This window comes from Hetaerina americana, unplaced genomic scaffold, assembly GCF_022747635.1.
Source record: "Hetaerina americana unplaced genomic scaffold, ioHetAmer1.1.p SCAF_12, whole genome shotgun sequence".
Taxonomy (NCBI): Eukaryota; Metazoa; Arthropoda; class Insecta; order Odonata; family Calopterygidae; genus Hetaerina; species Hetaerina americana.
The window spans coordinates 10,402,300-10,425,570 of NW_027286292.1; the positions used below are offsets into that span (position 1 = coordinate 10,402,300).

General features: G+C 41.7%; 1 protein-coding gene across 1 annotated transcript in view; it reads left to right on the top strand.

Annotated features, from left to right (window-relative positions):
* Positions 1-597: 597 nt before the first annotated feature.
* The window catches only part of LOC139685679 (sialin), a 176,342-nt gene continuing 153,668 nt past the window's right edge, over positions 598-23,271 (top strand). Inside the window, exon 1 of the mRNA XM_071582657.1 lies at positions 598-743. The gene's annotated coding sequence lies outside the window, so the exon portion shown is untranslated. The remainder of the gene's footprint in view (positions 744-23,271) is intronic.

Consider the following 23,271-nt stretch of genomic DNA (forward strand, 5'->3'; position numbering starts at 1 on the left):
CGGGCAATACCTTCCAATGGAGGAACATCCCCTCGACTTCACACCATCCCCACAGGAAGTTAAATTCAAAGTTGGAAATTATTGAACTTTTTAGGCGCCTCCTCTGCCAAATCACGGGCGGTAGCGGAAGACCCTGTGCCCCGTGAGAGCTGATCAACTCGTGACGCACTCCGCGGTGCGTATACGAGTCGTCCGACCGACCTCCCATCCTTTCCTCCCCTTCCGCCCCCCGCATCGCATACTTCTGAGCGCACACATCGGTGTGTTCGCGGATCGTGCTGGAAGGGGGCTAATGGGTCTCTCTCGCAGCTGACCAGCCCCCGACACACCCCTGCTTATCTATGCGCAACCCAAGACGCGCCCCTCCATTCCTGCTCGCACCCCGCACTACTGGTTTCTCTGTGCGTTCGATGTGCGTGTCCCCGTCCACCGCCCTGTGGTGATGTTATGGGAGGGCGAGGAGGGGATCGGGGGTGGTTCGGCTCCGTTGGGGGGATGAGAGGGGAAGGAGTCTATTACGCGGAAGGCACGCTAGGCGGCGCTAACCTCGCAAGAATTCCAAACCGCTCGCTAACGAATATAATCCGAGCGCGCGTGGCCGTCAGTCGTCTCGTGCCGTCGGAGCGTGAGTGTCAGACCTCTTGTTCACACGCCGTGTCTATTAGGGTCACGTTTCCAGTCCTCGTCGCATCCCCTCAGGGACCAGAAGTCGAAGGAGAAGCGACATAGGCGCCCTCATAAAGGTATGCTTGCTATCATATCGCGTCCGTAAACTTCCGCCGGGCCCGGGAGGAAGACTCTTGTCGAATCTTACTTGTTTTTTTGCCCACTGTTCGCCTATCGAAATATGATGCTGGCTGGGCCTGAAAGTGGGGGCTGTGACATTTTTGATTAGGCCGTCGTGAGACGGGAGGCGGCGGGGACATGCGCCCGAATACGGCGAGACTATCCCGCCATTTCGGGGCTTCTATTCAGGCCGACGCTCACCGTCGCCCAAACCCCTCGACGCCCCGCCGGAGCGCCGGTTTTATCATCGGACACAATATCTAGCGATCGCCTTATTGTATGTGCTGGGGTGTGGAAACGCAATTAAGTGAAAGTTAACGGAAGCACGTACCGTAGTGATGAATGACTTGATGGCATTAAGGTCAAGAAACACGAGGAAGGAAAATTGAATATTTGAAAGCCCACTGCTTTCATTAATAATAAGCACGCAGTGATACCATTTTTGAGTCTTTCCAACATTAGTCTTACTAGAGTCACTTTCAAGCTTCGGGAAAATCTTTGGCTTTCGCATTTTGAGGGATATATACAAATATATATATAATATATATATAATATATATATAATATATATATAATATATATATAATATATATAATATATATATAATATATATATAATATATATATATATAATATATATATTATATATATATGTGTGTGTATCGCAGTTGCGTGGTACCCCTCCATCTGAACGCCACAATGCACTGAAGCGAACGTTAACCTGCGGTTAAGTGTAATTGGAAGGGATTCGTTTTCTGTGCTTTCTCGGTATGAATGTTTTGCCTGGAAATGGGGATCAGGAGGGCGTAGCGAGAGTGCCCCGTTGTCATATGATTTGAAAGTTGCGCCATTTTCTAATTCGCTCCTCGTGGGCCACTTCCTTAGGAAACAGACTGTACTTGTATTGGTCGGCTACCCACGTGCAACACCACTGCAAATGAGACGAGAGCTATCGGAGCATTTTCTTTAGTGCCTTGATGGACATCTGCGGGGACATTTAAAATTTCGTCATAATTGATGATTATTTAAGAAATAGGCCACTCGCGCACTAATTGCAGAAATGTGTGTGTCATATTATTTCAATTTAAAGTGTGTAAAAGGAAGTTAAGAGTGATTGATTTAGTTTCTGAGCGACCCCTCCTCCCTAATTCGGAAGCAAGTGATCCTCACTCCCTAAACAACGAAACGAATTCTCGAGTTTTACAACAAACTTTTAAAGCAGTAATGGAACTCTTGAGGAGGCCTCTGCATTCTGTTCTCATGTCATGTTACTTCCACTTACCGACTTGATTCTCCCAACTGATGTGTACACATATGTGACTTCAAAATTTCTTGGATAAATTATTGACCTTTTAAAATACATAATCTTTGCTTTTAATGTATAGATAAATCATTAGTATTACATGCGAAGTAAAAGAAAGTAATCATACTGTTTAGAATCATATTTGAATATGCAGTTCTAGTAGGCTCGCTCATCGACGACATTTTTCAATTCTCACTCGACGAAAGTCTTGAGGCAATTAAGTTACGTAAGGGTTTATTTAAAACACAGTCGGTACCGGTCCTAATAATAATGTCAGATACTTATGAAAAGTTTGATAATTAAGAAATTTCTCGGAGGGTTGAGTAAAAAGAATCTCGGCGCGCCAGTTTGCAAGTCCCGCTAGGGACGAGGGCAAAGCTTCGCGCCATGGAGATCCCGCTGCTTCGAGAGGGCGGTGGAAGGGCACTTTTTCCCTGTGCCCCCTGAGACTTCCCTCCAAATCCTTCGATCCAGGAAAATCACGTAGCTAAGGTTATTTTTCCGATTTTGTCGCATCACCCGGACTCCGGCTGAGTAGCCAATTCGTTCTCCAGCCCACCATTGCCATAAATCGTGTATCGCGTTTCGAAAAATCTCACACCGATCTATCAGTTTTCGATTTGATAATTTTCATTTGGTTTGGTGATATGAACCTATCCTCTTCGTGTTCACTTAGTTTTTTCAACGCGCCCCTCAAGTAATTGAAAAGGGTTTCGCACATTTATCTCAAAATGGTCATGCCAGTCATCTAAATTAAGCACCATGGCCGTGATACACTAGGTCAACTTTTTCAGTCGTGAGAGATGTTATCAGATCTTTTAGTTTGATTCTCACCATTCATTATTTATTATTAATTATATGTTCATGAGTGCCTTTTCAGTGAGCAGTAAAAATATGCGATTCGACTCTTTAGTTGTTTGTTCTTTGAAGTAAGTCTGCCCCCGGAGCAGTAACGTGGTAAAAAGAGAAACTCAACAGGCTTCCACGGGTGATTTTTATGTCTTGTCTCCGACAGTTACAACTTCCAAAACAATTAATATTCAAGGACAAGGGATTTTGTTCGAATCACTTTTTCCTAAAGCGGTTAGAAGCCCTGGAAACCCACTGTGAAGCTAAATACTGCTCAATCTCCATAAATTCTCGTAATCGGGTCTGCCGGTTGGTCCCATGCCGAACTCCACTAACCTCAACATAAAAACAAAGGACGCGGAAAGTCGGGAGAGCCTTCGCCCTCCGCCAACCATCAGCATCTCCTTGGTATGCAAATGAATCCGTGTGGACCGATGTGACAAAAGAAACTTGACATGCGAGGCTTTCCTTAGCGGATCATGGAATTACTAGTAAGCCAAAGTGACGGATGGGCCTTAATGCGTTTTCGTGTTTATTTGCAATGCCCGTCTTTTTCAAATGGATATCTTATCTTGATCTTTCCCGAAAAGAGTTTAGAATGAAAAGGTTGAAAGGTGTCCATGAGTTCCTTCGCCATGCTTTGAAAACCTTGATGATAAAATATTGAACCATTCGAGTACCATATATTTCCAGTAATTCGAAGGTTCATAGGTTTTGGATGAGTAAAATGCTGAAATGAATACTTGGAACACGACTAAATTAGAATGATACTACCATTAGCAAGTACCAACATCGATGCCTTGTCGAATGACAAAAAACAGAGACAAATTAGCGTCTGACTGTAAACCGCGGAATATTAAACTATTGCTAAATTTTATTGCCTCAGTGAAAATCCTAGGTCTTCGGCACCCTAATTCCATAGAAAAGTCAGACCAGTCTGATAATAACAAGAAAGACAGACTGTCGGACTAGTGGACTCCAAACATCCATTTGCACTCGCGTGTTTCTCAGTCACGACGTTAACAGCGCATTTTTATCACAATGGCAGGGTGGTGATAAAATAGCATCGTGCTTTTTAGGCGTCTCTCGGCATATAAGTACATGATCTGTTGATCTTGTAGGGGTCAACGGCCACGGGAACGTCCTGTTGCTTTCCCCATTCTAAACAGTGCCATCCCTCTCTTATTTCTCCGATACCAATCCAATTCACGAAATACAGTCGTTTTACTTTCACTCATTTATTGTTTTTAATCTCCGGCGTAATATCCGCCATGCTGATCGAAATGTATTCAGATGCTGTCCTGAAATCTTCCTCACTTAACTATTAAGGACTTACTTCAACCCTGTGCCCGACCGGATCATTATACCTGTAGCAGCCACTTGCTTGAATTGTTTTTTATTTCAGGCGGCAAATCCTGTGGTGGTAGATATTGTCATGATCCTGTTCATGTTATTTATGAGTGAGTCTTATTCCTGTTCATGGAAGTAGATCTTAGAATTCTGTCATTAGTGGAACCAGCCACCCGTGAAGCCTTGCACTTAGTGAGAATGAGGAAATGGAAAGGGCATCAAGTCACAGAATTGGGTTTCAGCGCGTGTGTGAGCGACCCTTGCCTCCACCCGCCTCCCACAACCCCCATTTCGGCCACTTCTGACGAGCGAAACTGGTGTCACGCGTGGGCCGCCCGTACCAAAGCAACCAGGGATTCTGCACCCGCCGCTGCCGCTGGGCAGCTCGGCTGAGTTGCCTACGCCGTCTATCGTGAGCCTTCCGAAGAAGCGGACCCAAGGAGCCCCTGCCTAAGAGGTTTCCGGGTCAATTCAATGGGTTCATTGAATTCTACATAAACATAATACCTCACAAGCCGTCGCAAGGACGTGTGGCAGGGGGTAGTAGGTCACCAGCCATTCTACATGTATTCTCTCAATTTCCTCATCCTCCTGGCTCCCCGCGATCCACCAAAAACCACGTGGAAAGGGGACAACCAAACACTAATCATGCAACATGCCTTCATATAAAACGAGTATTATATGGTTGGCAGATTTGCCTATGCCTACTCAAAGAGGACAAGAAAATATATTGAAACACATTCAAATACATTGAAATATTTTAAAATACATTAAAAGAGGGCATACACACATGCAATTCAGACACTTACTATATAATGGGTTAGTATTTTTCGCATTCCGGACGGACGATTCACAAACATAATAGATTTTATACACATTCGCCTACACCCCACGTAACACGAGGGCACACGGCGGGGGGCGTTCGGACTCCAGAAGTTGACGTTAATCCTGCGATGCAGGGTGATAGTGGCGATCACTATGATTCACCATCTAGAAGTATGTGGCAAAAATTATTTGTGCTGAAATCTTAGTTGGTTTTTTAACCACTTTATTAAATGTAAAAAATAATCAGAAGAAAGAAATGAATGCATTCGAGTGTGGCTGATTTTCAAACCAGACGCCCAAGTTCCCCGCATGACGTTTCCTAAATTGCACACTTATGGTCAGTATTTAACGATTAATTTTATGCTTTTATTTTATTAGTTTGGTGTTCCCCTGTTAACATAATTTTTCGTGAATGCAAGCGTATAGTTGACATTTCATTTTCTCAAAATATTTTTATTTCTTCGCGTAGTAAATTCCTTTTTTTTGTAAACTGATGTCACATATTGAGCAATGCCATGAATGGCGGAATAATGCGATGGAGGCAACTTCGGTTGCTCTCTGATGACAGTCGATTCCGTCCAAGGCCGTTGGCGAGTAACAAACTTTACGAGCATGTGAGATTAATTTTTTGTGCGACTAGTGTTTAGAAATTATATTTCTGGAGACCTGTTTGCAGAATTCCTGACATAATATGCTTAGGATCATTAATTTGTCATACCTGTATTTTTGCAAAAAAAATTACTCAAAAAAACTAAAAAAAACGGAAGAGGTTTTAGATCGCAAGGTAAAAATACATGATTTCAATACAAATTTTTTCTGACAATTCAATACAAAAGTTTTTCTGACATACCCCAAATCAGGTCCGAAATAAACTAGGCGAAACAAGCGCACTTGTTTCAATGCATTCAATTGATACTAGCTTGCATGGGAAAGAATACATAGTCATTACGCAAGTGCGCACGCACGTCACGAGCCATTTTTTGCCACCCACCCAAGCGCATTGCGCGATGTTCAAATAGTTCCCCCACTTCTTTAGGGAATTTCCTATTTATGGGAATAATTTTTTGGCTCGCAGATTTCGGAAATGATTTTTAGGACACTTGGGAAGGCAGGTAGGAAATTCTGTCGGATGTCTCCCTCGACGAATATCTAGAATTTTTCGATAGAATTATTCTTCCTCTTGCGATCGTATTACCGCTACCTTCAGTGACAGGTGCAGTTCTTTTTTAAATTGTCCAAACTAATCACCCGTACCCCACGCATCCATCCACGATTAAGTGTTGAATATAATGTAGCACATGTCACTGATCAAGTGACGACCTTTAATGAGAATTTATTAGCGGCAAAGAAAAGTTCGGGGGAGTGAACATGTTTTATTGCAACGGCCGCGACCCCTTTTCCCCATGAGCAGCCTTGTTCTTTCAGAGTATCTTTTGATTTCTCTATGTTTTCCCCAAAATATCGCCGCGGTGAACAAATGCCTGGAGTCTAGTCTTAACCAAGGTTCAATTTAAAATTTTCTTTCTAAATATCATCGCATTATAATCAGTATGAGAGCAGAAATCGTACTTGGTGTTGAAATGACGGCACAATCAAGCATGTCATGCTTAATTTGTTTTCTGATACGGCAATGAATGTCCTCAAAGGCTGCACAAAGTTCTAAGGTCGAACCCACGCCAATTGGAACCCACGCCTTTTTCCTGGCCCCTCCCTCGTTCCAAGGACTCAGGTGACTGGGTATGCTGAAAACTCCTATAAATAAGCCATCGCCAGAACGGTCACTCCGCTGAAATACGTATGTTAGCGCTTGTCCACGCCCGATGGAGACCGAATCCTCCTCCCCCTTGTTTCTTAAATTAAACGTTATCCCTTTTTTTTGGTGACTTGAAACATTTTCTCTCCATGGCCTCTTACGAGAGGTGTGGTCCAATGAAGTCATAAATGCGTGGCGAACGTTTGTTAAAAAAATCATATTTCCACAAGTGTACAGTATTTAACACAGCCAGTTGATTAAACATGGGGGAAATATTATGAAACGAGACAAAATAAAATTAATAGCGCACGAATGGAAGACATTAGACTCAAATAACCAAAACACCATTAAGTTAAAACGTTTCGTTACATATTTCATGCTTATAGTTTTCTGAACACAAGGAAGTTTAAAAATTGTTAATGGCTATAAAAAATTTTAATTTTTTCTAAGATGCCTTTTTGCCCAAATAGTTCTCTAAATACCGGTTATATTGATTGAAATCTCAGTCATTTCACCTGGCTAACGAAATTTGCTCAATGGGGAATGTTTCGCCTTTCTTCGGGCCCGAAGGATTTTTCTCTTTGGTTGGAGGGTAGCCATTTAATATATTAATGTATTAAAATAAATCCTGCCTTGAAATAACACCATTTTCTGTTTTATATCGATTTCCAGGTCATTAACATATGTTTGCCCGAACCGGATTTGGTTTTTTCTACGTTTTTCCATCGTCCAGGATTGCCATTTAGACGGATAAATTTTAATTTTTCACATTCTGGATGGAAAATTTAAGGTCGGCCTTTGGGTAATGCGTTTATAAGGAAAGTGAATTGTAAAAATTGTAAAGATATTAGGCCAATTTTAAATTTTTCGCCGTTATCAGTGAAACGTTTAAGTAATTAGTAAACTTAATAGGTGAGTTTCCACCGAGGACTTTCCATTTCTAATACTACCGCCAACACCCACTGAGCCACGACCTGATGCATAAAATGAAATGTTTAACCCAAAACCAAATCGCCTGATATAGTGATTTTAGCGGGACGGGGGTGAGTGGCAGTTGGTCAGATTCCCTAATGTGGGCGGGTGCCGATCATCGGGGGACGGTGGTTAGGTGTACCGAGGGAAGGGAATATCATAGGGGACGTCGAGAAGGGTAGATGCTTGATGGGATTGATTTCTGAAGTTCTGGAGACATTGTACCCATTTTCCGCCGAGTTCTCACGGTTGCTCTGCGTTGACCACAGGGATGAAATAATAGCTTCTTGTGAAGTCATATTTAAAGGAAAGCAGGTTCATACTATGCACTTTTGGTGTTGAATTTATATGCCCAGAAAGAAACGTCGCGTGTAACTGTCCCCAATGTGGTGTACCGCGCCACCACTCTATATAACCATAGAGTGGTGGCGCGGGATACTATTCTGCCATAAGGGCTATTCTGTTTTTCTCCGTTGATGCCCTATGAAGTGGTTTAAATTATGAGTCAGCCTTGCAGGTTGTAGATGGCTTATATTTTTTCATGCATAAATACATATTTTGCTTAGTATACCAAGTAGAGAAGAAAATTGCATCTGGTTTGATTTTGATTCTTATCACTCATCGAGTAGATATTATTAGGATAGATATAATACACAACTATTATATGTAATAAAAGTGAAAAAATCTATTAACATGTGCCTTTAAGTCTGGTGACGTGAATATTTTCGTTTTTACGTGATTCAGGTCAATATTAGTGTTTGCTACTTCAATGGTCTTAAAAACCGTGAAGTATGGGATAAATTAGGGTGCGGTTCCCACGATAAAATACGGTAAAACTAGAATTATTTAAAATTTTAACTATATTTCGTGCTTCACTTTCGACATGCTAATTTTCGCGGTTAGTAAGAAAACTATTGATGAGATAATATAGGAAGAGGAGTGGAAAGTAATAAGAGTTTAATTAACTATTCTTTCTTCCAGTTAAAAATTGTATTTCATAATTAGTTATCACTACTATGAATCATTATGAATTTATATAATTTGTTTCTTTAAATATATACCTTCTTGGAATCAGCCTTATGCATATTATGAAAATTGCTTGCCGTGATACGGACAGATATACTTCGAAATGTGCGATGGGTAATATTATTGATTCGATATTTCTCATGCTATGGCAAAAAAGGCCTATTATGTCTTCCTGTCGCATGTGGTTTGAACAAGTTTTTAGTTTTATCCATTGATTCACTGTCTGGGAGGGATTAAGCTTGAGATCGCCGTTGTCATTGAGATTCTTAGTAAGACCTTGAAAACCTTTTGCTGACAACTGAAAAATATTGAAAAATTACCACGTAATGATTGCAATTGACGAGACACCCTTGTAAATTGTACCGGTAATTAAATGATTTACCTCGAGTTGATCCCCACGCATGGCTGTCGGCCCGTGCGCATCAGCGCTCATCCCTAAGTAGGACTCTCCCCCTCCCTCCCCGCACGCCACTCGCTCATTCTCCTTGGTAAATGACTCTCTTATTTTCATGGCACATTTTCAACAAGTGAATACCCTTATCATCTCGTCTTACCAGCCTCTACTTCTAAATCCTAATCTACATACCTCTTTGTTTCCTTTCTACCTTCCTCCTTTCTTCTTTAAAATATCTGTATTTTTGTTTACGTATTCGTATTGCGTATACCCTGCGGAACCACGAGAGTTCGGACACCACTTATAAACATATAAATTCAGACTACTATCAAGTGTTCGTAATGACGATTTGAGATTTTAATTTGGTGTAGTGATAATTGTCGTTGGGACATTTTTTCTTGCTGCATTTTTTATTTCGCATTTCTTAATGTTGGTAGAGACTTCAATTTTGTTTCTCAAGTATATCCGTCACACTTGACTTGCCATGAGTAGTTTCTCTCAAGCAGGAGTTGTTCGCAAGGTTCTGCTCGGGTAGTGATAGGATTCATGTCACAGTCTCCCGGCCACCAATTCTATTGAGCCGTTTAACCAATAAATGTTTTCAGGCACGCTTTTGGGTCAAACATATTTTTCCTTGCTTGGATCGCTGGAAAACAGATTAAATGATTTTTTTTTAAATGGGATGTTTCACTTTTGGCAGTTTTGCCGTGATATGTTTTGCACTCCGCGACATTCAGGCGCGCCGCAAGCGAGTAAGTTTTCGAAATAAGTTTCGCGGTGGGTGCGCTGGCCTTGCAGGCACCGCGATGCTTCGAGAAGGAAGCACATCTCAACTAGTTTTAGGGGAGGTGACTGACAGCTGAGGTCAAATGGGCCATTAGAGATGGATGGGAAAGGAAGGGTGGATAGAAACCTGGCGTCGGCATTAGCCGATTCTTAACGAATGGCGCCAAGGGGTCCGTAGTTTAACGTCCCATCCGACGGACTGGGTATTCACTCAAAGTGCTCCCCTCAAAGCTCCTCAATCAGGGATCTGGATACCATTGAAAAAGATCTGCAGTCTCCAGGATTCGAACACGGGCCCTATCGGTGGGAAGCCAGTATGTTAGCCACCGCGACATCCCGATCCCCGAAGCGCATCTCAAGCGCAATCGTGACGCCATACTTGTAAATAAATCAACCAGTGGTGAGCTGGTGTGAATTGAATTGATGATTGAATGTAGATTGAAAAAAATACCAGGTTTTTATCGCAATGGATGGTTACTAAGTTAATTTGTATGAGGACAACATTCATTCAACATATACATGTGTATACATATGCATTTGTAAACGTATACATATATCGCCTTTTTTTTCAATCTTCCCAGTTGAAATTTCTAAGCGTGAGTCCGGGTAACGTCACGGTATAAATACAAATATTTTATCGAAATGCCACACCGCTGGAAACTATAGGGCGTATTTAAGGTAAAATTATGTTACTCATGGGTTTAAGGTTACTCATGGTACACAACGTTAATTTCATTCAGACTTGATCGACTCCCATACCATATTTCCCCGCAAAAGGCATACAGTCTTCGGCCCGATGGCACCGTCAACGCCCCGGGGTAGAGCAGTGGAAAATGTATCACATTCCATCTAAGTTGACGAACACGTTCAGTTTTTCGTTAAGTGCGATGTGAATGAGAGGGCGCGAGATCGAGTCGAGTCGAGGTTGAGATGTCGACGTCAACTTGTGCATTGCGAAGCCGATGCGTCGAGAGCGTTTGCAATAATAATCATTTATCGCTTCGCACTCATCTCATCCTATCGGGCGTCGCGCCTTGGCACCCTGCGGATTGGAGGGAGGAGGGGTGGGCTGGTGCGTAAGGGGAGAGGGTTGGACGTAGCTTCCGCTGGCAACATGCGTGTGGCGGCCCACAAATGCGCCGTCGCCAAAGAGGAGAACCTCAAGGCTGCGGAACATTCGACCTTCCCCACGCCCGTTCCCATCCCGGCTTGTGTGGCGGAAGGAGTGTCTCGGGCGTGAGGCGGCGTCGCTGTCTGAGAGAGAGGGATGGACGGAGGGGGAGAGTGGTCGTGGTGCGGGTGGGGGCGTGCGTGAACTTCTGGGAGGTACAGTGAGAAAGAAATGCGCGGAGGGTATGCTCGGGTGCCGGGGAGGTGGACGCACGCCGTCAGGATTCACGTAGATGTTGTTATCATAGTACACTACCACTGGATCTATTCATTATACTCGTAAAATAATTTTCGGATTATCCTGGTTGATTTGCTTTTTCGACCTCAATTTTTACATCAAAAGGATCCGATGTTTACCCGGCTTATGATGCCGATGAATTCTATTCGGCTTCTAAGCCGGGTCCAGCTCTTCATTTCTGCCGACGTATCGGTGGTCGAGTCGTTTGCTGTCCTCAGAGATGCACTGAAGACGATGAACAAATCAACCAACGAAACTTCGGCAGAAATGGAAAGCTTGGCCCGACTGCAAATTCGAAGAGAATTCATCGGACGTATCACGCACAGTGTACGGACGAACTGACAGGAAGAACTGTATTGCTGTCTTGTTAGTTTACACGAACATTGTGTACACCAACACGAAAAGGTTGGTGGTGGAATTATGGTTTTTTGAGGATAGGGTAGAGGTGTTTTAGGATTGATCTCAGAGACTAGACCAGCGATCTAGGCCAGCGATGTATGTGGTAAAAATTAAAAGAGGGTGGGTTTCTGTGGTGGAGGAAGGTTCGGGAGTGTAAGCATGTCTTCGGATTCTTTTGTTTAGAAGGGATTCAGGATAACCTCGTTGGAGGAGGGAATAGGGTAGATTTGAGAGGAATTTATTATCAAGGGAGTCGGGGTGATTGCAGATTCTGTGTCCTCTTATGAAAGGGGAATAAGGAATGACGCGCTTGAGTCAAATCGTGCCAATAATATAATTAGAGAATTCTGATTCTAACAATAGTTATAAACTGATCGCTACTTGGTGGTGATGGACAGCTGACTGCATTACAGGAGATGAAAGTGACATGGAAACCCAGATGGAGCACAAATATGCCGGAGGAAAATCAAGCAAGAGAAAAGTTCAATTGTTACCGGTTCAACTTTGTGGAAGTTCATGTTAATTAAATGAAGAACACAATGTATATGTCCACTGTTCTTTATTTACGTACAACTTGTTTCAATGCTTATGAGTCATCATCAGGTACAAATTAATCAAGTCGCGGTCCATTTGATGTACCATTCATGAGGGAGAGAAGGGGTGGGTGAGAGAGGCGGGGAAAGGAGGGGAAAACAGTGGGGTTGCGATCGGCGGAGATGGGAAGGGGGAGAGGGGTGTTAAGCGTCAGGAAAGGTGATTGGTTGGTTCACAGTGGGGTGGGGGGTTTGTTGGGTCTTTCTGTGAAGGAAAGGGGTACTTCCAGGATTGGGGAGAGATATTCAAACAATAAATCGTTAACCAAATGACCCGTTTTTAAATTCTTCCTTATTCCCAGCTTTTCCCGCTTTTCCATCCTTATTCCTTTTTCCATCTCGTGTATGAGTTCCGGGTTGAAATCACTCGCATGATTTTCTCCGGTCCCTCATGAATGGTATATAAATGGACCGCGACTTAATTAATTTGTGCCTGATGATGACACCTAAGCATTGACACTAGTTGAACGTAAATACAGAACAGTTGAAATATACATTGTGTTCTTCATTTAATGAGGAGAAAAGTTCACTGCGACTATCGACAGAAAAATGAAAGGAATAAATGGGACTAGCATAGAAGGGCGATGGAAGGAAATAAGAAATATCATGATGGAAGTAGCTCATTAGCTGCTGGATAGCGGCTAAAATTAGAGGCATCTTAGAGGCAAGGGAAAAATACAAGAAAACAAGAAATAAAACTAAGGAAAGCTTTTATAAGAAGTAGCGGAACCAAAAAATGCTAAAGAAGGGAAAAGGGGAAATGTCTTACAAGTATGGGCTGGTGAAGAGACAATTCGGAAAGAAGTAAACTAAAATCTCACAACTTCCACGATGCAAAGATACTTATAGAAGATGAAGATATTGGGAATAGATGAAAGAAATGTATCGAATAACTCTACCAAATGCCCAAAAAATCTAATGTGACCCTATTAAAGAAGAAATTGTGATCGAAGAAGACCAATGGGATCCGGAGATACGAAGGAGTGAATTCGACGGAGGCATGAAAGTGATGGTGATGAACTATAACGCACCAGGTGTCGGCAAAATACACGGAGACATATCAAGGCGCTCGGGTTTAAAGCAAAGGACACCTTCTTGGGAATAATTAAATATAGCTACGATAGTGGAAAACTACTCGAGGACTTAGGAATGTAGTGAGATGATTGCGGTACCGAAGAAACCAAGAACAGATAAATACGAAGCAGGTAGAATATTTACCCTGATGCCTCACCCATTGAGCATACTAACTGGGATTATTAGCCGGAAAATAGAAGAAAATATCCCGGAAAACCTCACAGGAAACCAATTCGGATTAAGGAAAAGCCGAGAAGCAAGATAGTCAATCCTCCGTTTGAGGGTGCTTGCCGATAAAATGATGAACGTAAACAGTCCTTGACAAATGGTATTCGTGAAATTACACGAGGGAAGGCCTTCGACAACTTCGAATGGAACAAGTTGTTTGAAATACTAGAAGCGCTTGGAATGGAGAACAACGGCAGAAGAATAGTTCATTAAATGTACTCAGTTGCGCTCGTCAAGGAGGGAGGGTGAAGAGAAACTCAGCGTCGGCATTAGCCTACTCTCAACGAAAGGCGCTGAGAGGCCCGCTGTTCAACGTCCCATCCGACGGACGGCGTACTCGCCTGAAGTGTTCAGCGCACAGAACCTAAATTAGGGATCCCACTGGAAAAATATGTAGTCTCCAAGATTCGAACCAGGACCTCTGGGTGGATTTATATAGGTAGCGGCAAATTTGGATTCTCCATCGTAAATTATCCATATCTTTGCAAGAGAACGCCATCCACTGCATCTTGATGAATAATTTGAAGGCAAAAATTCAATGGCCCGTCGAATTTTATGAATGGATGTTTGCAGCGACGCAAGGAGTTCATTACTGGTCATTAAAGATGTACGATGTTGAAAAAAGTATATGAATAAATGAAGTTCGGTCCTCGGCGAACGAAGGCGGATTATGACATCGTTTTGATAACACGCTCCTTCCCCGTTAGGGCTGACGCTTCGACGCCTGTTTTACGCACGCCATTACAGAAGAGGCATTGTGTCATAATTAGTTAACAGTATCAGGCTCGCCTTGTGAAATCACATTAAGGAATAAGGCAAACTTAATGTATATCACAAAAATGTATGGTGGTACAACCAGTTTCATCACCTACGCGACATCTTCAGGTCTTTGCAGGTGCAACAAAGGGGTTGAAACCGGTCGTATCGCAATGAAGTTTCATGAAATGTGCATTTTTTTCTAATTCCTGCATTGACTCCAAGCGGGCTGCTGTTCGGGAGGTAGGTGCGATTGCTTCCACGAAAGTCGGGATATCTGACAGTCTGAGGGCAGCAATACAAACGATATCCTGGAATATTTTTCTGCGTGCTACTGAGATGAATATTTAATTGTTAGTTGTTATTTTACAATTAATCAATATAAATTACTATTGGTGTATCATTATTCCATAAATCACAAGTTAATTTTTCAAAAAACCTCAATGCTCTCTAACATTTATTTAACGGAATGCAGCGAACTGTATCTTATTTTTAGAGAAACGTGTAAAATAATCGCAGAATTCTAACTCCAGTTAGCCTGTAACACTTGTAACACGATCAATCCAATTTTTACATATGTGCATGCGGCTTCTCCTCGAAACGTGCACTAATGTGTAAATTATTAGCCATCACTTCTCATCTTTATAATCATAAGTTGAACTTGGCCCAAGCATTCAGTCAGTCTTCCATTTTGCCACTCAATTATCACACAGAATGTATTTACTTCCGAGATAGGGCGCGTCATCTATAATAACTTCGTTTTCAAAAGTAATATCGATCCTTAGTCTGCGAGATATGTGCCCAGAATTCAAAACTTTTTACAAAATCCGAATTACATAGCCGATCACATTCCCAATTACATCTAACCATTTACTCCTCCGTCTGTTGAAAAATGGGAGCGGGGTCTTCGCGGGTGTGGGCTAGTCAAAGATATGTACAAGTGTCGTCTACGTTTCGATTAATCCCTCACGATAAATTGGCTCCAAACAGGGCACGGCATCAGCAATCGGAGAGAGTACTAAATGAATCGATTCAGAGCTTGGATATTGGGTAAATTGTTGCACTCGCATAGGGAGAAAAATGAGCCCATTATATTTATGGCCTAGTAAAAATAAATCTATTTGTCTGATTTGATGTTCGTAGGTCCATCGATGATTCAAATCTTCGCTGCGTATGGCTGATGAAACTTGCAAAGTGAACCGTGCCGCACTAAATACTTTCATTAGTTTCAATTATCCATGGTGATCTATGTCTTTACATCGAATCAATACGTGTTGCCGGTTTGCAAGTGCCGTTATGGCTCTTTTCATTTGCTCATAGCAATTTTTTCACGAATATTGCGCCACCTTTTGTTAAAATTGTGTCAATTTTGCGATTACAATTTTACAGGCCGGCTCCCAAGTACAGTGAGCGAGCACTAATAAATATGTCTCTAAGCTTATTATTACTTGATCTAATCGACTCTCATTTAATAAATTTTTCCTTGGTTGGTATTTGTAAATTGTTCGTGAATGTAAGCGTGAGAAGTTTTAGTTGGAGGTAGTAGTTGTCCATATCAATCACCCCGCAGTTAACGCCATCTAATCACACAATAAATCCACGCATGAATGACTAACTTCAGAAGAATTCAAATTTAAATAGCATTTCTCGCTAAGTTCCACAATATTAGTCAATCCTTTCGAAATGGACACCACGGCAGAATGTTATTCATTGAATGTTCCACTGAAAGTCATTGCATTGGCTTAGACATCCTAAGTTTGGAGTCATTCATATGGTCCACGTCGTTCCTTTGAATGGGGCAAATCAGGAGTTCCTCACGAGGTGCACCTAAAGTAATTCCGTGGAAATCAATCACTTAAACCATTGACAATTAATGCGCTCTAGCCCTGAAAGGGAAACCAAAAGTATCCTCGGAATGGTCCACAGTGCGGAAAGGGATGGCTCGGCTGCCTGCACACACCACTCGGCGCTAATCGTGAGGCGAACGGCGTCGCCCGCCCTCCTCCCCCAACCCCCCCACGCCCGCTCGCCGCAGCCCATCCACCCAGTAGGCGATCGGGACAATTTCACCCGGCCTTCCTTGGCGCTCAGCTAGCCACATCACAGCGGATCAGATTCCTGATCTGGTTGGGTGCAATTAAAGCAATATAGTGTGAGCCTTATCCGAATTGTTTTCATTTTAGTTGTTATATGATCGTTGAATTACAATATTTGTATGGTTTCCTCGAATTTGTTTTCAAAGTTGTGGCTAGGAATTAATAAAAAGGCACTATGACTGCGAACATACTCATGGTCTCACTGTTATATGATTTTTTAAGTGCTTCGTAATTCCTTAAACTTCTGTTTGACGTCCACCCGTCCTTATGAGTAGTTGTAAGACGAAGTCAGTGGTTCCAAGGAAAAGAATATGGCAGTCACATGTGGCGGCAGTATACTGGGTTTCCGACCGAGAAAGTGGAGACCGAGAAGCAGCCATGTACACATTTCCTTTGCCGCCCTCATAAACCCATTGACCTCCAAATACTTGGGTGTCGCCGACTGCCCCCCCTGTTTCTTTTTTTTTAACATTTCCCTAAAATGTCCTTCGCCCGTAAAACTTGGGTCATCCACTTTTTCCCTCTCGTACCCACTGCAAGCGTCCCTAATCTTACGACAAACCTTCCCATTCCATCCGTTTCCACTCTTGTGACCTCGCACATTTCCCACTTCAAATCACTCCTCCGTTCTTCTTCGCCCTCTTATTTCCCCATGTCTCTCGGAGGTTATTTTGAATATCACATCATGTCCTTGGATACACAGCGAACATGGAAATGGCGTTTGTTTGGATGTAATTACGTGTACATTAATTTCTTTGTCCCCACTGTGAAAGTCTTTACCCACCTATGGGTTATATTTTCCTGTAAATATAAATTAAATCCATAAATTCCATCAAAGTGCTTTCCAAGATATCCGTGCTACCATACGGAAAAATATTGTTCCAGACGCTGCGCTGAGCTGCAGGCGAAAGGTAGTTTTGCATTCTCTTAGATGACAACTTTTTCCTCAAAACATAATTGTGACATTTCATTTATTTAGAGTTTGCTGAAGAAATTATTTCCTCGTAGTTTTAACGTAAAAGTTTGTACAAAACATAGTTCGTCCAACTACGAATCTGACTTAAGGTTCATACTTTTTTAATAAAAAATGGGACGGCATCTTCAGACTTCAGTTTAATGGAGAAAAAATTAAATATTTACCAGCGGTACTTAAGAAATCGTCATAGCTATCAAGCGTCGCAACCATGACCGCCAAACAGGAGCAGTGTACAGGTGGGTAAGGCTGATGATAAATGCTCTCTAAATGTATTATATCTCTCCAAAAACGTTTAAATGGTGGTGTAGAACTCCACCATTATTTAAGTTGCATCTTCAAGCAATGAAACCTTTTTAAAATGGCCAAACCGTAGCCTTTTATCCAGTCGCGTTTGGATTCTGGACCTCTGTGCGATGGTGGCGCCGCGACTTCTTGCACTCCGTCGTCGTTCTGTCGCGAGCACTTCCTTGGGCTTGAGAATGTGAGGGAATGGGAATGCAGGGTGTGTGATTGTTAGGGTACGATCCCCCTTCGAGTGGCTCCTTCAGGGACGAGCGGCGCCGCGTCTCGGGGAGTAAGGGGAAAGGCTCAAGTCCTTCGTGCTGAAGGATTTAATCTTTATCGCCTGTTTGCCATCAATTTGGAACGTCAATCGTGACTTAGGCTGAAGGCTTACAGTTGATTCGTCAACCAGAACGTGAATTAGCAAAGTTGGTAATCATTCTCCATTTTATTTTTACTTGTTTCTGATCCTTTTCTACGATCATCGAGGCATGCGATGTGCATGCGCTGGGGTCAACCATGAACGTGAAATTTGGACCAGTTGAACTTTGAAGTTGACGTTAACAGCTCACGCCTTTACGAAATCGTGAATTTTTCCATAGAAATGAATATATTGAAAAAGCGTACCGTAAATGCGAATTTACCGTACGTAACGCCAAGTTTACGATTGGAATTAAACGCGAGTTGAACTCGTTGCTCTGTGTACGCATTTCCATGAAAGGGTTTACATTCCCGGAAAGGCGCGTCAATTGTGAAATTGCGATCGGTAATACGCAGATTTTTGTATAAATTATTCGTAAATGGTGCGTTTATGTCACGTTCTAATGAAAATATAGAAGCAAAGAGTACACTGAAAATGGTATTACCGTATGAATCATTTCGTTCCGTTGCTTAAAATTGGTATAACGCTATATGTTTAAAAGAACCTTCGCTCATTTAAGAAACCGTGAACGTATCGTATTCACAATTTTGAGAAAAATAGTTCAGACTTTTCAAAAACCTTTCTGGAAATATTTTCCGGCAGTCGTCCTTATCAAAGCTATGAAATTTAAAAACAATTCCGCCCACTTAAAGGAAGAGTATAATTTAAATGTAGCATTGAGAAAAGTCAAATTTCCACCTTCAAATTGGATGATACCATTGGATATTTGGAACGCTATTCCAAGTGTAAGTAAACGTAATTGGCAAAACAATATTTCAAATTCCAGTGGAAGCTGTGAAGTTGTTATAAATTGCCCCGCTAAACACGTCGTTCTTCCGGAAGTATAGCATTGTACAGTAAGTGACCATTTGTAATGAACTTTCAAGCTGCACGCAAATACTTTCGGTGATAAGCGCAGTGTTGCTTGGACTTGGTGAGTAAATTAGGGTGGAGGCGGACGGAGTGAAGGAGCGTGAAACACGCCGTCGGCATGATCTACTCGGGCATTATCTGCTCTAATAGTCCTCCCGTCGCTCAAAGGCTGCTCACCCAATCCGGTGCACCGGCCGAAATGCACTTGCGCCTCTCCCCCGGTGGTCGTTAAAAGCTTCCTGGGAGAGGAAACAGACCAGTAGCCTCCCGTGCCCACAGGGTGCGCAAGCTCAAGATACGCCATCGCAAAGGGACCTTCCACCCCTGCTATCTGGCCGGCCACGCATGGAACATGCCTGAGAGGAGATGTTCACCACTCGCAAAGATTTACCCGTCCGCAGGTTGGGAAGGCTGCCTTATCCACGCAATTGAAACCATAATAGATGTTTTCGGGGAGTCTGATGCCGAGTTAATCTTCAGTCAACATGACCGGTCAGATAAAGAATTAATCAAAGCGATTCGAGGATCGAGATTCATGTTTGCCTTGATCAGCAACTCTCGTGAACAGTCAGAGCGGCCAATCTCTGATATTCTCGGCGGCGTCCAATTCTCCGGGTCGCGTAGAAATGCGAAGAGAATTCAAATTTTGTCTCGAGTCAACCAATACATCATATTTTTTCAATTTAGTTTTAAAAGTGAACTTTCTGATTATTTTTTATCTGCAAAAGAAAGCATTGCAGATGTGTTAAGGAATAACGATTATTTCCAGTATCACAAAGTAAAAGATTTACATTTTTCTGGCCAGTGAGGTGAATTGTCGCGGATGAAATCCTGGTGGGAGGTCGATAAATGTTCTGTGGCGGACATATTACACTCCATGTATTCTAATAACTATATTCTAGAGCCCTTTGCCGATCCTACGGAAGTTTAAGGTTTAATAGTTTGGCAAGGAACTTTTAAACCCCTATTTAGCTTTTTAATCATCTTCATATCGTTTTGTTTGCGTGAGTAAAAATATATTTACGTTTTCCCTTAAAATTCAAATCTGTTAATTGAGAGCCAAAAAATCCTTTCTTTATTTAAGCATCACTTACATGAGGGCATTGGCATTCAGATAATGAAGCCAGCACTATTTTGGTCATCACATTAACAACCTCTTAAATATATTTGAGTTAAAGTAGAAGATTCATTCCATATTTGACTAATTAGGAATACATGGACGTGAAATGTTCTCATCTGTTCAAGAGAGAGTGATTTACTCGCACGTCATTCTTTCTTGATCCAATGATTGTCCTTATTCATGAGAGCCATCCACACGCGAAATCCCGATTTAGATCCCATCCATACAAGAAACAAACTGATTTGGATGAATAAAACTGAAAATCCAATCACAACGGAGTGAATTCAAAATCACAACATGAAACGGTCTTCACTCGTTATTTTATCTTAATGGCCATGCTCATCCATCACGGCGCAAATATGTAACAGTAAACTGAATTATTTTATCACATAAAACTTGAAACCTACCTTGCGGTTACGAATGGAACAGCTTAGAGCCACGCGGAGTAGACTTCGTTTCAAACTTAAAAGTTCCTCCTGCTATTTAAACTAAGTTAAAGTGCCGAAATTAGTCGTTTTAGTCTCCTTCATTCAACAGATACGGTTCGCAATGAGAGGTACTTGCTTCATTAGGCAAGGTAGGGTCCTATTGCTTGGGTCATATTGCTCCCCATTGTGAACTTCCGTGTATGCAGCACTTTCCTCTCTAGCACTTGAACGTGTTGGAGTTTCTGGCATAGGGAAGTGATCTTCAAAGTGAGTAAACTGGCTTCATCACACCATGTCATTGCTAATGGCAAAGATCGTGTGGTGGGAACCCATTGCCAACTTGCCCCAAGTGCACCCATCAGATGGCTCGCATAGGTTCAGCTACACATTGCGTAGGTATCCAATTTTTATCTTGCACCCACTATTCAGAGCGAAAATGTAGCTGCAATATTATTTTATTTCCAAAGCCAAAGTCATTGGACTTAGAACCACTTTTCTCGCATGCTTTTGCCAGTTGGCTGCGGTGCCACAAGTCTACAAAGTGAAAATAAAAGTTACAATCTTTTATGGGAAAACAATAATAACAATCACATTAAATGCAATGAGAACTGAAATTTTGTTAAAGAACTTAGGAAGCCGGATAACACACGATTATTAATTCTGTTTCCCCGACACACAGCTGTAAAAGTTTCGTCAAAGGGAAAAAATGAGTGATAGGCATTCCAATTGCATATTTGAATTCAGCGTGAAAATCTCTCCGAGAAATATTTTCTCTTTTCCATGACACAGAAATCGCTAGACAATGTTTTCAGAAATATGAAATTATTTCGTTAAATGCGTGCGTTTTAATGTTTTATAAATAGCTCACCAACCACACATTAAATCTACTTATAAGTAATCAATACGCCTACGTCAATTTTATTATAAAGCTATTATCATTAAAATTAGCTAACGTAGAGGTTAGCAGTCGTTTTACTTTGCTACAATGAAGCTCCATTTTGTGTTCAAATTCATGCATATGGAATCAGTGTGAGAGAGTTTCATTTGCAAGAGTCAGATTTTCATTGGAAGTACAGTTTCAGTGGAGGGTAGTCAGCTGCGTTAAAAATCGTTGCACTAGAATAAGAAGTGCCACTGAAATCAATAATTTTATACTCAAGGTGAAGCCTTAACCAGCAAAATACATAATTACACATAAACTACCATACCTAAGAGATCTAATAAGGAACACTTTTCTGCGGGCAGTAATTAATAGCAGCGATTTTGAGTGCACCACTCCTAATTCAAGACCGTGCATTTCATTTTAATCGTCCTTACTTCTCGGCGGTCGGATCAATAAGGGGGTGAGGGCCGATTGTAGGTAAAGGAAAAAATTGCCATGAAAAATTGTGTGCTATAACAAAGTTTCATTGGCGACGGCATCAGGTATAAAATTATTATACCTGATGATATCGCCCATGCGTCGGAACCGGTAGTAGGGTAATAAAGTTTAGTGTGAAAAAACACCTAATTTACTTATTCATTGGCCATAAATTTTCACAAAGTTGAGCCTGAAACCATAGCCTTCATATGGAAATAACTTGATTGAGCATATATTATGCGTAGTAATAAAAACGATGTGATTACTTCTATAGCCAGTGTTTTAAAGAACAGTCAAAACAATGAGTTTAAATAATTAGGGTTTAGAATAACGTTGCGTTATAATAACTGCGATTAACACGGACTGACACATTCATTACCGAGAAATAAGTTAGCGTGTGCATTAGTAAACATATTGTTGCAATAGTTCATGGTAAAGTGAAAATAATAGAGAATTAATTCCAAAAACATTGAAAAATGCATTTCTTATCTTTGAAACGTTCTGAATAAAAAAATGAAGTTAAGGAAATACTTGCCTGAGGTACAATTCACATGGAGTTTACGGTCTATCAAGATAAGTTTCAACTAAATGTATCGATTTCTGTTTCTTTGCTTTTGCAGGTCACTTTCTCCTATAATTACTGCTTATCCTAATTAACATCCACGTAATCAATTCGGTGTTCTCGGCGAGGTTCGATGTGTGAGGCGTGACCGTGGTCTTTGATGTCCGCGACTGTCTCTACTTGCTACATGCATAATAGTATTGTTTGAGCTCAAATTTACGCCCTTGCTCTAACGGGAATTCAAATTTAATTAGAGATGGATTTCGGCCAATGAGAAACGAAACGTTCTTCCAGTAATCTGATATCAAATGCGACTTACCGGTTTCAAATTGCCGAAAAGTTTTTCTTTTTACATGAAAAGACCAACAATAAAATTAAAATTTCCTTCGAATTATCAACATTTCGATTTAGCGCGATTTCAGGTACGGAATTTCGACCTCAAATGATATTTTGCTTTTTTCCTATTAGATGGTCTTCAACCTGACAACTTTTAAGAAAATAACCTGGAACCTTGGCAATCCAAGAGAGTAAAAGCAGTTCGTAACGTTCAAAACGGTAAATGGAAAGATGCTTTCTTTTTATGAAGCGTAAACGTTTACCAAGGAGTAGGGAAGAGTGAAGCATGTAACGCATCCGGCAGATTTTTTGAACAA